The 15,912-nt window shown below is 42.3% G+C and overlaps 1 protein-coding gene across 2 annotated transcripts in view; it reads left to right on the top strand.

Annotated features, from left to right (window-relative positions):
- Positions 1 to 15,912, top strand: part of BBS10 (Bardet-Biedl syndrome 10) — a 179,663-nt gene that overhangs the window by 101,896 nt on the left and 61,855 nt on the right. The window contains exon 4 of one of the 2 annotated variants that reach the window (XR_009505214.1): positions 7,232 to 7,269. The exons of the other annotated variant lie outside the window; for it this stretch is intronic. The gene's annotated coding sequence lies outside the window, so the exon portion shown is untranslated. Of the gene's footprint in view, positions 1 to 7,231; positions 7,270 to 15,912 lie in introns of those variants that run through there. 2 annotated transcript variants of the gene reach the window in all.

Below are 15,912 nucleotides of genomic sequence, written 5' to 3'. Positions count from 1 at the left end.
AAGTAACAGGTTCCCTTGTTCCTCTCTTGCTGAGGGGGCGGTGAGCTGGTTCCTTATATGGGGTGAGGGTAGGGGTGGGTCCGGGGGTCGGGTTGGAAGGGTGACTTAGGTGGTCTGCCCACCCCCTTGGTGGTGCTGTATGCAGGGTGCGTGTGCAGCACCCTGCTTTTGCTCCCGATGCCCTGCTTTTGCTGGGTTTTTGGTCTTTTTGTATCTTGTTCGTAATTTGCCCCAACTGTGCATGCAGGCTGTTATTTTTAGTCCCTTATAGTTTCTCTGTATTTCGTTGCTGGAAGAGACGTTTGTCCAGGTGCAAGCACTGTAGCAAAGGGTCCTAGGTCCCAGCCTGTCTCAGTTTCAGGTGTATAGCATAGTGATTCAGTACTTTTACAGATTATACTTCATTAAAAGTTATTACAAGATAATGGCTGTAATTCCTTGTGCTATACAATATATCCTTGTTGCTTATCTGTTTTATACATGATAATTTGTATCTCTTAATCCCATACCCCTAATTTGCCCTCCTCCCTTCTCTCTCCCCTTTGGTAACCACTAGTTTGTTTTCTATATCTGTGAATCTGTCCCTGTTTTGCATAAACACTCATTTGTAACATTTTTAAGATTCCATATATAAGTGATATTGTACAGTATTTATCTTTCTCTGTCTGACTTAGTTCACTAAGCATAATATTCTGTAGGTGCATCTATGTTGCTGCAAATGGCATAATTTCAGTATTTCACAACTTCTTTATCTTCTTTATCCATTTGTCTGTGATGGGCATTTAGGTTGCTTCCATATCTTAGCTATTGTAAATAGTGCTGCTATGATCATTGGAGTACATGTATCTTTTCAAATTAGTGTTTTCATTTTTTCCCCTGATATGTACTTAGGAGTGGAATTGCTGGCTCATATGGTAATTCTATTTTTAGTTTTTTAAGGAACCTCCATACTGTTTTCCATGGTGGCTGTACCAATTTACATTCCCACCAACAGTGTAGGAGGATTCCTTTTTTTCCACATCCTCACCAACATTTGTTATTTGCAAACTTTTTGATAACCAGTCTGACACGTGTGAGGTGATATTTCATTGTTGTTGTTTTTTTTTTTAATTAATTAATTTATTTTTCTTTTTGGCTGTGTTGGGTCTTCGTTTCTGTGCGAGGGCTTCCTCTAGTTGCGGCGAGCGGGGGCCACTCTTCATCGCGGTGCGCAGGCCTCTCACTATCGCGGCCCCTCCCGTTGCGGAGCACAGGCTCCAGACGCGCAGGCTCAGTAATTGTGGCTCACCGGGCCAGTTGCTCCGTGGCATGTGGGATCTTCCCAGACCAGGGCTCGAACCCGTGTTCCCTGCCTTGGCAGGCAGATTCTCAACCACTGCGCCACCAGGGAAGCCCCTTCATTGTTGTTTTGATTTGCAATTCTTGAATAATTAGTGCTATGGAACATCTTTTCATGTGCCTGTTAGCCATCTGTATGTCTTCTTTGGAAAAATGTCTATCAGATCTTCTGCCCGTTTTTTGACTGGTTTGTTTGTTTGTTTTTGTTTTTTTTTAATATTGAGTTGTATGAGCTGTTTATATTTTTGAATATTAACCCCTTATCAGTCATATCATTTGCAAATATTTTCTCCCATTCTGTAGGTTGTCTTTTTGTTTTTGTTGATGGTTTCCTTTGCTATGCAAAGGTTTTAAGTTTAATTAGATCCCATTTGTTTATTTTAAAATTTTATTTCGGGACTTCCCTGGTTGCGCAATGGTTAAGAATCCGCCTGCCAATGCAGGACACAGGTTCGAGCTCTGGTCCGGGAAGATCCCACATGCCACAGAGCAACTAAGCCCGCGTGCCACAACTACTGAAGCCCGCACACCTGGAGCCCGTGCTCTGCAACAAGAGAAGCCACCGCAGTGAGAAGCCCGCGCACCGCAAGGAAGAATAGCCCCTGCTCGCCACAACTAGAGAAAGCCCATGTGCAGCAACGAAGACCTAACACAGCCAAAAATAAATAAATAAATTTATAAAGTAAATAAATAAATAAAATAAAATTTTATTTCTTTTGCGTTAGGAGACAGATCCAAAAAAATATTGCTGTGGATTATGTCAAAGAGTATTCTGCCTGTGTTCTTTTCTAGGAGTTTTATGGTTTCAGGTCTTACATTTAGGTTTTCAATCCATTTGAGTTTATTTTTGTATATGGTGTGTGGTAATGTTCTAATTTCATTGTTTTACATGTAGCTGTCCAGTTTTCCCAGCACCACTCGTTGAAGAGACTGTCTTTTTTCTACACTGTATATTCTTGCCTCCGTTGTCATAGATTAATTGACCATAGGTACATGGATTTATTCCTAGGCTCTCTGTTCTGTTCCATTGATCTATGTGTCTGTTTTGTGCCAGTACCATACTGTTTTGATTACTGTTGTTTACATTTTTAATGTTTGTATAACATAGTCTTGTTATATACAGACTTGGAGTATATGCATGGAAGAGAAAAGTAATAAACAGAGTAGATGCAGTTAAAAATCTCTAATTTCACGCTTCCTTGGGGTGCTTAAATAATGCTAAATGATGGCTATTTTCCCAATTACCAGCATCACGTCATTAGGAAATGAGTTTTAAAATAGAGTTGGCATCAGGCTCGAGATCTGCATGGCATCATAAAAACTGGGTTCTTCTCAAAGACAGGGGATGACAAAAGTTCTTCTTCTAGCTTTATGGTCATTGTACTTCATCCGTCAAATGTTTGTGTCCAGGAACCAAATCATAAATTTTTAGAGGAAGCTGTGTATAAAATAAACAGTTTCTCGGTGATATGCCCTTGAGAAAGATTTTTGGATGGAAAAGTTCTCTTTGGATGATTTCTGCAAGCCCCATTCTGTCTACTAATGAAACTCCTGTGGCTTTTCTTCTGACTGTCCTGCAAATACCGGCTGCTAACCACTTGTGATTCAGGTCTGTATTGTATGTGCAGCATGTCGTCCATTTGTTCCCCTGCACCAGGGCTGGCTCTCCCGGTAAGCAGCCAACTGAAGGGAGAGATGAAGCCAGATGTAAACAGTGAGGTTTAATTTTTTCTTCCTAGTACATAGCAGAGCATCAAACACAGGAAGATACATAATAAATGTTCTTGGATAAAAGCAAGGGCTGCTATTAGCACAGTTTCCTGGCTCAGGATAGAATGGGCTTGTTTTTGCTTTTCCTAGATGATACTGAATTTAGGCATTTCTTTTAAAAAATTCTTTAGCATTATAAAGTATCCCAGAGGCAAAAAGAAGCTACGGTGGATGCAAAGGATCTGAGTACATTGTGGTGAAAGGGAATGAGATTTGGAATTAGACAGAGATTTATTCATCCATCCATTCACTCAACACGTATTTATCTAGACAGTGCATGTACTAGTGAATAAAACTGACAGTCCTGCCATCTTGGAACTTGCATTTTGTTAATGAAAATATGTGATATGTTGGAAAGTGTAAGTGCCATGGAGAAAAAGCAAGTGAGGAAGGGGTGAGAGACAACAGTGAGTGGGGTGTACTTATAATAGGAGGGTTAGAAGGCCTCACTGAGAAAGTGACATTTCAACATGTGAAATACATGGAGGAGGTGAGGGCGCCACATGGATAAGGGGGAAGAGTGTTCACACAGAGGGAACAGCTAGGACACAAGTCCTGAAGTGGGTGCAGCAAGCAGGCCAGTATCGCTCCAGAGGAGACTTGGGTATAAATCTAGTCCTGCTTCGTAGGGTGCCTAACCTCCCGAAACTTCAGGTTCCTCCTCTGAAAAAGTAGACGAAAATGCTTAGATAACTTGCAGGACTGTAGTGAAGACCAAACGAAAGAGTAAAGGTAAAGAACCAGCGTAATGCCAGGTATCCAGATAAGAGTTTTAATTACAATATAAAGGATGTTTCATAACACTGATTACTGCTTCTGTTTCTTCTTCCTGGAAAATGAAGGAAATAAAAACACACTGTAGGTTTCTCATGAGAAGTAAAGGGTGGCAGAATATGCCACCCCAACATATGCCTCTTTGGCATAAGGATTATCTTGAGAAACAGCAGACATAAGAGAAGCTCTGAAAACACAGAAGTTACCCTTTTGTAAGGGAAATTTACATCTGTAAGGAAATCCCCATTTGTAAGGTTATCTCCTTCTCTGTACCAGAAGAGAAACATGACTAAATCACAAGAAACTCATCCATGGAGAAGGCACCAATTTAAGTCTGCATAGCAAACCTTACTTTTGTTTACTATACTTTTCCTGGTCACCTCCCTATAACTGGCCTCTCCCATACCCTTCTCTCATTTGTCTTTAGCTGAAGATGATATTTAAGCCTGAATTCTAAACCACCACTGAGAGTTATTCGTTTTTTCTTGGGCATCTCCCATGTATACATGAAGTATACATGTTAATAAACTTCTGTTTGGTTTTCTTTTGTTAATCTCTCTCTTGTTACAGGGTTCCAAGGAGAGAACTTAGAAGAGTAGAGAGAAAATTATTTTTCCTCCCCTACAGGAGTAAATGCAATAATCCATGTAAAATACTTAGCCCAAAGGCTGACACATAGTAGATACATAATTTATGGCAATTCTCATTATCAGATGTTTCAATAAAGCATTCATTAGTATAGACATAGATAAAATTGGGAGAGCAACAGCAAGCCACCAACCAACAGGGCTGGGAGGAAAACAGGAACTAGGTCCAGGGCCCAAAGAACTAGGAAATAATAAGGGCAATGGATCTGGCAATCAGCACAGTGAGGATGAATTCCATCAAGGTTTTACTCAAAGCCATGGCAGACTTGGTGGGTAATCTGCTTTATTTGAAGGGGCTGGAGTGGGAGAGACAGCAGAGCAGAGGCAAAAACTAGGTGAATCTGAGGCTTCAGTATAGGAAAGGAAATATACCCAATAGGTATCATAAAGTTAAGTAGAATCATCATAAGCAGACTTGGCCATAAATGGGCATAATTTGTCAAAGGAAACAGGCTAGGATGGAGGGGAGAGAGATTAATGCAGTATGTCAAGATGATATCCACATATGTGGAAGCCCATAACTGTTAGGTGGGAGTACAGTGGAGAACATTTGGATAAGGATAAAAGTAGAGAGAAAGCAAAAATGATATAGTTGTGGGAGGATACTAAAGACAGTTCCATAAGGAGTAGGAAATAGAAGTTGTATTCTGGAATCAGACAGCAAATGCTGGCCAAGCTATCCAGAAGAATTGCTAGATCCCAGGTTCAATTAAGAACAATGCATCAAATCCTTGAAAGTCAGAGTATCATGGTAGTTAACTTAATGGACCATAAAGGTGAACAGATTTAATTTCAGATGTATTGTGTGACATTTGATAAATTAACCTCTATTAACCTTGATTTTCTAGCAAGTAAAATAAAGATGATGAAATTCTTTTGAGGGTACTATATGAGAAGTCTTTTGAAAATGGTTAAACATTTTCCTAGAATTTCATCTTCCCATTAATGTAGAAATGACAAAGGGAGTTGCTATTTTGGATTTAATTTTGACCAACAGTGAAGAAGCCATGAGCTGAGTTAGGAACTTCAGAAGAAAGGGGAGAAAACACAAAGCAATTACCTACATTAGAGCCCTGGATAAAGAGAGGGGGCACTCAAGGCAGGAGCCTGAGGTCGCATCATTTCTTTCCGTTTCTCCAAGAGCTTCCCAAAGCACAACTTGACATGAACTTTGTTTTTCCTCTTTCAGCTGGACCACCCAGATGGCCACACATTTCCCACCTCTTTGAAATGTTCCCTTTCCCTTTGTCTTTCTGTGACATTTTTGTACAAACATTAATTATTTTTTTTTCCCCTAAGTGCTTCTGAAAGTGCAGAAGTCAGAGTCAGGAGCACTCAAGCGCTCTTTTATTTCCTTTGTCCTGTCACTTCTCTACAAAATTTATTGTTCCTTTACTAAGATACCGTATAAGCCCAGGTTTTAACCACTCCTTTGAGTTCCTCACCTCTGAGGGCTCTCATGTGTACACATGATACACATGTTAATAAACTTCTGTTTGTTTTTCTCCTGTTAATCTGTCTTTTATCAGAGAGGGTGCTTCCTGCTGAGGTAAAGAGAATGTAGGAGGGTAGAAGGAAAGAGATTTTTTCCCCCCTCTACAATAGGTATGTGATGACACAGCATCTAAAAAGCATAAGCTTCAGGCTTTTTAAGACTTAGGTCCGGATGGGCACAGCATCACTACCACCACATTCTCTTGGTTAAAGCAGTCACAGGGCCAGACCAAATTTGAGATTGTGGGAAATAAATGCCATTTTTCAGTGTGGGGAGTGACAAAGAGTAGGCGGCCATTTTTTTTTTTTTTTTTTTTAATCACTTAAAATCTTTTTTTAAGCCAATCATCTTTTTGCACAGTTTGAAAGAAACTTTTCTTTATTTATTTAAAATTTATTTATTTATTTATTTGGGGCTGTGTTGGGTCTTCATTGCTGCACACGGGCTTTCTCTAGTTACGGCGAGCGGGGGCCACTCTTCGTTGCGGTGCGCAGGCTTCTCATTGCAGTGGCTTCTCTTGTTGTGGAGCACCGGCTCTAGGCGCGCGGGCTTCAGTAGTTGTGGCACGCAGGCTCAGTAGTGGTTCGTGGGCTCTAGAGCGCAGGCTCAGTAGTTGTGGCACACGGGCTTAGCTGCTCCGCGGCATGTGGGATCTTACCGGACCAGGGCTCGAACCCGTGTCCCCTGCATTGGCAGGCGGATTCTTAACCACTGTGCCACCAGGGAAGCCCTAGGTGGCCATTTTTAATCTACCACACTCATATTTAACCTAAAAAAACTCAAGCCCTTCATATAGACTTGGAAGTACCCAGATTGGTGTTGGAAGTAGGGAAGATATCTGTCCTTGTTGTAGCCTATCGGCTCTCACCCCAAACTCCCAGATTCTTCTCAATTGCTTCTGGTCACTTTATTACCAACTCTCCATTCCTTTTGGGTCTACTTCTTCCCCAAACAGGCCCATAGCTGTACCTTCTCTAAGGTAATACTATCACAAGGGTGGTAATGGGGAGCAAAAGGATGGGAAGTCAGACATCAGACACCCCTATTCCTCCAGTCTTGAGCCTCCACTCCCACAGGGAGTGCCCAGCGGGCAGCCATCCCTCTCCCCCAGGCCAGTCCTCCTGCCAACTTATTGAGGATTGTCCTAACTCTCTAGTTTCCTTTCATTTCCTCTCTTACACACGTTTTACTTTTTATCTCCCTCCAGATGAGTCCAGAAGTCATTTTCCATTAGAACAATCTCCTCACCCCAGAGAGAAGCGTGTTGACTTTATCGTGCTGAACCTTATCTCATCTTCCCCACGCCACAGTACTGACCCTGGACCTTGTCTTTCACACCTAAAGGCCCATTCATGTGTGACATGGAAATGACAAGAATTGATTTTATTCTTTTTCTTATGAATATAACAACTTCCACTTTTCTCTCTCATGATTTTTATACATGGCCTCGCCTCTGTTCTGCCGGAGCTGTCTGCTTGCCTTGGGGTGGATGAGGATTGTAGCGGTAGGAAGGCAACGAAGAAGGGGGAATGATATTCAGCTTTTGACTTCCAGAGCTGTCAGAAGTGCAGCAATAGTCTTAAAAACCAGTCTTTGTCAAGAGAGGAAATGATTTCTAAATTCCATAAACTATCATTAACATATCAAGAGCAGAATCCAGGGGGCTAAAATGAAAGTATTATTCCAGGGAGAGAGAACTGAGGGTAAGAAAAGTACCTGCTACAAAGGGGTAGGAGGACTGGGAAGTGACGTTGTGGGAAGCCCACCTCCTGACCCTAAAGGATTATGGGAAGAGGAAAGGAGATAAAGTTTGTGGGACAGGTGGTAAAAGGAAGTTGTGAGACACTTGTGTTCTTTCCAGGCTAAAGTCCTAGAGGACGGAGGTCATCAAATCAGTACCAGAGAGCAGATAGCAAAACGGGTTTTGTCCTTTTCTTTTTTTTTTTTTTTTAATTTATTTATTTATGGCTGTGTTGGGTCTTCGTTTCTGTGCGAGGGCTTTCTCTAATTGCGGCAAGCGGGGGCCACTCTTCATCGCGCTGCGCGGGCCTCTCACTATCGCGGCCTCTCTTTTTTGCAGAGCACAGGCTCCAGACGTGCAGGCTCAGTAATTGTGGCTCACGGGCCTAGTCGCTCCGCGGCATGTGGGATCTTCCCAGACCAGGGCTCGAACCCGTGTCCCCTGCATTGGCAGGCAGATTCTCAACCACTGCGCCACCAGGGAAGCCCCTTGTCCTTTTCTTAATTGGAACCCTTGAGGGAGACTGCCATGCAGGGTGGTATCCAGTTCCCTGGGGGTGGATGGAATGGAATGCACAGGTGTTTTGCAGAACAGGGAGATGTGCAGAGACAGCTGAGGTAGAGATCTTGACTCCTTGGGGTCTGTGTATGGCTTGTGAGGAATCTAGAGGTTCTCAAATGCCCTCAGGGAGCTGCTGAAAGTAGATGAGGTTCAGGCTGGGGAACTTGCTACAAGATGTCACTGTGTGTAGTTGAGGCAAGGAAACCCTGAGGCTGGGAACTCAAGGTGGGATGGGGAACAACTGAGATTCGTGGCTAGACTTCCAGTGGCTCTGTAGCAACCAGCAGAGGTGTGAGGTAGGCTGAGTGCCAAGGGTGACCTTAACCAAGCTAAGAGAAAAGACAGAGATGAGTTTGTCAGTTGCAGATGTTAGCCGCCGCCACCTGTGGGACGCTCCGAAGGACCCTGACTCACACCCACCTTAGTGGGTACCAACCAGCACACACCCAAGGACAGCGCCGGGGGGCCTGCAGTGGAGACGGCAGAAAGACAGACACCACTCCAGCCCCAGCCCCATCTCCCCAGTGCTGACAAGATGTGAGTCTTGTCTACACCTTAGAGCCATAATGGGGAAAGGGAAAGGAACAATCCAGCTCCGATAGGGAGTTAAACTTTATTTGATAGAATGTTTAGTCCTCACAGAATATTTTCAGTCAAATGTACCATTAATTTAAAAAAAAAAAGTACCATTAATTAGAAAAGTTGATGTGCTCACCGCACCCCCAAATTGGCTGCTACCCAGCAGGATGGAAACTCATGAGGATTACGTCTATGACAGAAAATTTTAAAGTTACATGGTCTTTGTACATTTGAGTTTTAGTTTGTGTTCATTTTGCAACTTCATTCCTCATATATTTCTCAATAAATGACCAAGTTTCCTACAGAGATGAATTCTTCAGTTCCCCAGTTCCCCCAGGATGCAGAAGTAGCTGTAATTAATTTTTTTTTTTTTTTTTTTTTTTTGGCTGCGTTGGGTCTTCATTGCTGAGCGCGGGTTTTTCTCTAGTTGCTGAGAGCAGGGGCTACTCTTCATTGAGGTGCGCAGGCTTCTCATTGTGGTGGCTTCTCTTGTTGCAGAGCATGGGCTCTAGGCACGTGGGCTTCAGTAATTGTGGCACATGGGCTCAGTAGTTGTGGCACGTGGGCTCAGTAGTTGTGGCTCGCGGGCTCTAGAGTGCAGGCTCAGTAGTTGTGGCACGTGGGCTCAGTAGTTGTGGCTCACGGGCTCTAGAGCACAGGCTCAGTAATTGTGGTGCATGGGCTTAGTTGCTCCGCGGCATGTGGGATCTTCCTGGACCAGGGCTTGAACCAGTGTCCCCTGCATTGGCAAGCGGATTCTTAACTGCTGCGCCACCAGGGAAGCCCCTGTAATTAATTTTTTTTTTTTTTTTTTTTTTAATGTCTGAAACATTTATATTAACATATTTCCATACATATTTCCATACAAGTACAAATATAAGATTTTTAGAAATTTCATGTAATGTCTGAAACATTTATATTAACATATTTCCATACATATTTCCATACAAATACAAATATGATTTTTAGAAATTTCATGTAATGTCTGAAACATTTATATTAACATATTTCCATACATATTTCCATACAAATACAAATATAAGATTTTTAGAAATTTCATGTAATGTCTGAAACATTTATATTAACATGTTTCCATACAAATAACCCAATGAAAGTTTAGTATTAGTTGTTTTGTTTGTTTTTTTATACTGCAGGTTCTTATTAGGCATCAGTTTTATACACATCAGTGTATACATGTCAATCCCAATCGCCCAATTCAGCACACCACCATCCTGTAATTAATTTTTAAAGCAAAAATATTTCTTCCCTTTTCATCAGAAACCATTATTTCTTCTAAACTCCCCATTTCTCATGTTTTATTTAGAAAGACCCAGAACTGGGAAAACACAAAACTCAGATCACGAAGCAATTTCTGGCACCTCCCCTCTGAAAAACTTGACCCTCAGTAGCTCCTGCCACCTTTCCATGTGCTTTGCTGCTTGTCTGGAGGGAGCTGTCAGAAGCTCTGTGGGTGGAGTGGCCCAGGTCTATTGGGAGCCACATCCCAGCTGACCCAGTTCTGTGATCTTTTCTAGGTTCCCGTCTGTCTCAGCCTCAGGTAACTGTCCAGCTGAATTACAAAAATAAAATAAAATAAAATTCCTCTTTTTCTTAGTTTGAGATAAAGTGGGAATTTTTCAAAAGGTATTTTCAGTAAGAAACTGAGAGGTAATAAAAGAGAAACACAGTAAAATATAAAAACCAAGGGTTTTTTGGATTACAGGTTTATTACAGTAAATGGAGGAGGGCGGGGGGGATGCCCAGGCCAATATCGTCTCAGATGCACAGCTTTTAGGGCGTTCAGCCATGGCCTCCTTTTCCTCCTCTTTATCCTGCCAGAGGACTCTTGTCCCGGATTCAGAACTACGGCTCGTGATTTTCTTCTTCCTTTAAGCAGTGGTTTTCACCTGGGGTGGGGCTGGGGGCGGTTTTAGCCCTAGGGGACATGTGGCAATGTCTGGAAACACTTTTGGTGCTCACAACTTAGGGAGGGCGGTGCTACTGGCATCCAGTAGGGAGAGGCCAGTGAGGCTGCCAAACATCACACAGTGCACAGGACAGCCCTCACAGCAAAGAATGATCCTGCCCCAAATGTTGGTTTTGCTGAGGTTGAGAGAACCGATTTTGAGAGTCATATCCTGTATGACAATTAACTGCTATGGTCAAAGGATTGTTCTCATTGGAAAAAAGACAAAACCACACTTCTATATTAATTAACTAACTAATTAATCAATCCATTCGTGTATCAAATATCTTTTTGGTATCGACTATGTGCATGACCTTGCTAAGCAATGAACAAGACAGACAGCCTTTTCCCTTGCAGAGCTTATGGGCAAATGCAAAAAAGAGTCATTAAACATAAAAGTATACAAATGTTATATTTAATTGTAATTGTGATAACGCCACAAAAAATATGGACAGATAGGAGTGTACATATTTGAAGGGAAAACTAGCTTTTTTAAAAAAAAATCAATAGAATATTGTTATATTTTCTTTTTTAATATTTTTTTTTGTAAACATTTTATTTATTTTACTTTTGGCCGCGTTGGGTCTTCATTGCTGTGTGCAGGCTTTCTCTAGTTGCAGCGAGCATGGGCTACTCTTCGTTGCGGTGCCCGGGCTTCTCATTGCGGAGGCTTCTCTTTTTTTCGGAGCACGGGCTCTAGGCGCACAGGCTTCAGTAGTTGTGGCACACGGGCTCAGTAGTTGTGGCACATGGGCTCAGTAGTTGTGGCGCACGGGCTTAGTTGCTCTGCGGCATGTGGGATCTTCCCGGACCAGGGCTCGAACCTGTGTCCCCTGCATTGGCAGGTGGATTCCTAACCACTGTGCCGCCAGGGAAGCCCCTGTTATATTTTCTAAAAATTAAAAAATTCATTGAAAAAAATTTTAATGTTTTATTCCCTTAAACTTTCATCATAACCGTTTTCATCATAACCAAGGACATAGTCTCCTTTGTCATCCTTGGTTTTCCAAAGAAGAACTGTGACTCTCCTTGTTTTTAAAACGTTCATTTAAATCTCTTTTCCAAAATGTAATAGCCTATTGAAGCTTGTTTGCTGCTGAGCACAAGCCCTACCCTCCCTGTGGATACCAAAGCAATGCTGGGAAGGGCTGGGGTTGGAGGGCAACGTTGGGTTAATCCAAGAATTAAGACCGAAGTGACAGCCACCAGTTTCCAGCTGGTGGTCAATTCCCTTTCCTGCATAAAGATACTCAGTAAGCAACAAGATCCATATTTCGCAATGTGAGTCTATGGTCTTTTCCCAGGGGTGTTAATCACGGAAGCCTTCTCTGGGGAAAGGAACAGATAAATTGAGACCTGAAGGATAGATTAGGCAAAGTTGGGAAAGATGAAGGCAAGCATTCCAAGAATGTGAAGGTCTAGTAGGTGCAGGCTGGCATATCAAAATAACCCTTAGACACAGAAAAAGTACTCGCTATGGTCTCTTCCTTACTTGTTGTTCAAAGAGGTCAAAACTTTACTTTTACACTGGATCCTGAACGTGTAGCCCTATTTAGGGGGAAGCGAGTGGTGGCAGAATTTGTTTTACAGTGACTCACTGAACAATAAGCCCCAACCAGCTGTCCTGCAAATCTGTGACAACAAAATTATGACAGATGCGTACAAAAACCAAGCAGCGGGTATTCTCTACTGAGAATGCGTAAGGCTATGCAGCAAATGTTTATGTAGACCTGGCTGAGGGTCACACCAGGGCAGACTTTCATTTCCCTTTTGAGATCAAATATTCCGTGGAGAAGGTGTTGAAGACTAGGGAATCCTCTCCCGAAAAAGGCACAGATGCATATATATCCAAACATTTGCATACAGTTCATGGTGCTTCCAGTTCTGAAGCTCATCCATCTCAGGTAAACACAGCTGCTCTCAAACTATAACAATGGAACCAACACAAGATTGGAAGTCAACTATACTTCAATTAAAAAAAAAAACCACAAAACTATGACAATGGATAAGGAAGATCATGCTGGGGTTGGGAGGCATCGTGCCCTGTCTTGGACGTAATGAGTTTGAGGTGCATGTGACAGGATATTCAGGTGGAAATGTCCCAGGACTGGTTTTGTATGATTTTATAAGTGTGTTTAAATCGAGAGGAAGTGGGTGGGTATGTATCAGTACAATGGGCCCCATCCCAAGAGTCCAGATTCTCCTGTGTCCATATTTAGAAATATTTTTTTTCTTGGGAAAATGTTAATTGTAGAAAAATTTCCTGGGTTTCTGTCTATTTAAAATATGACCCACCCTTTGCATTTTTAAGGTCATTTTCATAATCACTGTCTCCTGCAGAGCCTGATTAAAAAAAGGTCAGCCCTGTGGATGTCTGGGGAGCCAATCTATGAGGAGAGGCTGAAATAGTAAATGTGGTTGAAATACTGCATAAATCTTCTGCTCCCCACCCCATCACCCTGCTCAAGGAGCTGCCCAAACTGCCCTCTGAGGAAGCTGAGTCTATGAGCTGCACTGCTTTTCTTTGTTGTTGGGTATAAAGTTGGGGGCTGTAGACTGCTGATATATGGCCCCCCAAAAGACATCCACATCCTAATCCCAGGAGCCTGTGAATGTTACCTTATATGGCCTTTGGCCTTGTAGGGCCAAAAAGTCTCTGCAAATGTGATTAAGGATTTTGAGATGGGGAGATTATCCTGGATTATTTGCATAGGTCCTTGTAAGATGGAGGCAGAGGGAGATTTGACACAGATAGAAGAGAGGAAGGCAGATGGAAGAGGAGGCAGTGTGACTGCAAAGGCAGAGGTTGCAGTGATGTGACCACAAGTCAAGGAACACCATTAGCCACCAGAACGGAAAGAGGCAAGGAAGAGACTCTCCCTTAGAGCCTCTGAAGGGAGGACAGCCCTGCTGACACCTTGATTTCAGCCCAGTGATATTCATTTCAGACTTCTGGCCTTCAGAACTGGGAGAGAATAAATTCCTGTTTTAAATCACCAAGTTTGTGGTAGTTTGTTACAGCAGCCGTGGAAAACTAACTATGGGGCTAAACTAGTCAGTAGAAGAGGGGGCAAAAGGTCCAGATCAGAGCCTATTTGTCTCAGGTTTTTCATGAAGTTTTCCGGTTTCCTTTTCATTTTCAACCCCAATATTTCTTTCTGAATCTAAGTAAATCTTCTCTCACCTTAACACTTGTAGCGTAAAGCTCCACTGTCCTTTACAGACTGATTTTGATTTACTAGTACAAAATTCTTTTCTGTTTGTTTTGCCTCCTTCCCCCCTCAGCTTATATTTCCTGCCTCCTGTAAATAGTCATTTATTGTTTGGGAAGAATCAGTCTGTCTTTGTCTCTCTCCCCTTCCCTCCTATTGTGCTTGATCTTATAATACAAGTTACATACAGTAAACAGCCTCTTCTTTCTTTTCCTGTGATTTCCTTCATTTGGCAGTGTAGAACTGTGAGGCTGCTTGCCCCCAAGCGTTTGAAGCCACCCACAGACTTCGAAGCACTCTCTCTATCAGCTGACAATGCGCAACACAATCAAATGACAGTCACGAATGCTGCCATCACTAGTTTCACAAATCCACTATGAAAATGAGTCTGTAGGAAGTAAGAAAAAAGGTAAAATGGTATTCCATGACTGGAATTTTTAAAACTGAGAGATGGGAGATAAATTGGGCCAGATGATTATTTTAAACTAACCAGTGGTGAGAGTGGGAACTAAAAGCAAATCTACATCAGAGAATTTGGGGATTCAAAACAATCCACGTGAAGTCTTTTTGCATGAAGACCTCCTAGTGCTTCTGGGAGAAATGACATAGAGAGGACTCTAGGAGGACGGCCAAGAGATGAGGCACCAGGATCTCAGGTGAGAACATCATATAACGCAGGGGTCAGCAAACGATGGTATGGACCAAATCTGGCCCACCATCTGCTTTTGTAAACAAAGTTTTATTGGAACACAGTCATGTCCATTCATTTACATATTGTCTATGGCTAGTTTTGAACTGCAACGGCAGAGCTGAGTAGCTGTGATAGAGACTGTATGTCACATAAAGCCTAAAGTATTTACTATTTTGCTCTTTACAGAAAAATATGCCGACTCCTGTTATAATGAAATTATAGCAGCAGTTCTGGGTGTAGAAAGTAAGCTCAAACAATGAGAAATACCAAGAATTACCGACTGTATTAGTTTCTTAGGGCTGCCGTAACAAATTATTGCAAACTAGACAACTTAAACAACAGAAATTTGTTCTCTCATAGTTTAGGAGGCCAGAAGTCCAAAATCAAGGTGTGGGCAGGGCTGTTTCTTCTGGAGATTCTGAAGGAGAGTGGATTCCATGTCTCTCTCTCTCTGGCAGCTTCTGGTGGCTGCCAGTGATGTTTGGCTTGTAGGCACATGATTTCAGTCTCTGCCTCTGTCTTCACATGGTCTTCTCCCCATGCCTCTTTGTGTCTTCCCCATTTCTGTCTCTTATAAGGACACGTCATTGAATTTAGGGCCCATCCTCAATCCAGGGTGATCTCATCTCGAGATCCATAACCTAATTAATTATATCTGCAAAGACCCTTTTTCCAGATAAAGTCATATTCACAGGTACCATGGGTCAGGACTTGTTTGGAGGGGACACAGTTCAATTCCCTGCACCACCAAGAATATGTTAGTCACATTGGGGATAAAGGAGGCAGCTTGAGGGCCTTGAAAATTGCCACACACATCGTGCACCCACTCTTGAATGTAGCCTTAGGAGACAGTGATTACATAAATATTTTATCAATTTTGACAAAAAGTTAAAAATTTTTACGTATTCAGGAATATATTGAATCCACAGACAACCCTGAACTTTCATCTGATAATCTGGTTTTTACTTTCTTTCCTTATTCAGTTTTGTGTCACTCAACTTTATGGTCTACATGTAGAAAATCTGGGGAATTTAAACGATTGTGGCCCTAAAAACAGCAAAGTAAACAAAAGACAGACAGTAAGAAGAGAAGAGGCTCAGGACCAGGAAAATTGGCTCCTGCAACCTCTGTTGTTGAG

The sequence above is a fragment of the Balaenoptera ricei genome, chromosome 10 (assembly GCF_028023285.1).
Source record: "Balaenoptera ricei isolate mBalRic1 chromosome 10, mBalRic1.hap2, whole genome shotgun sequence".
Lineage (NCBI taxonomy): Eukaryota > Metazoa > Chordata > Mammalia > Artiodactyla > Balaenopteridae > Balaenoptera > Balaenoptera ricei.
Note: the sequence above shows the minus strand (reverse complement) of the source record. Positions and strands in the feature narration are given on the sequence as shown.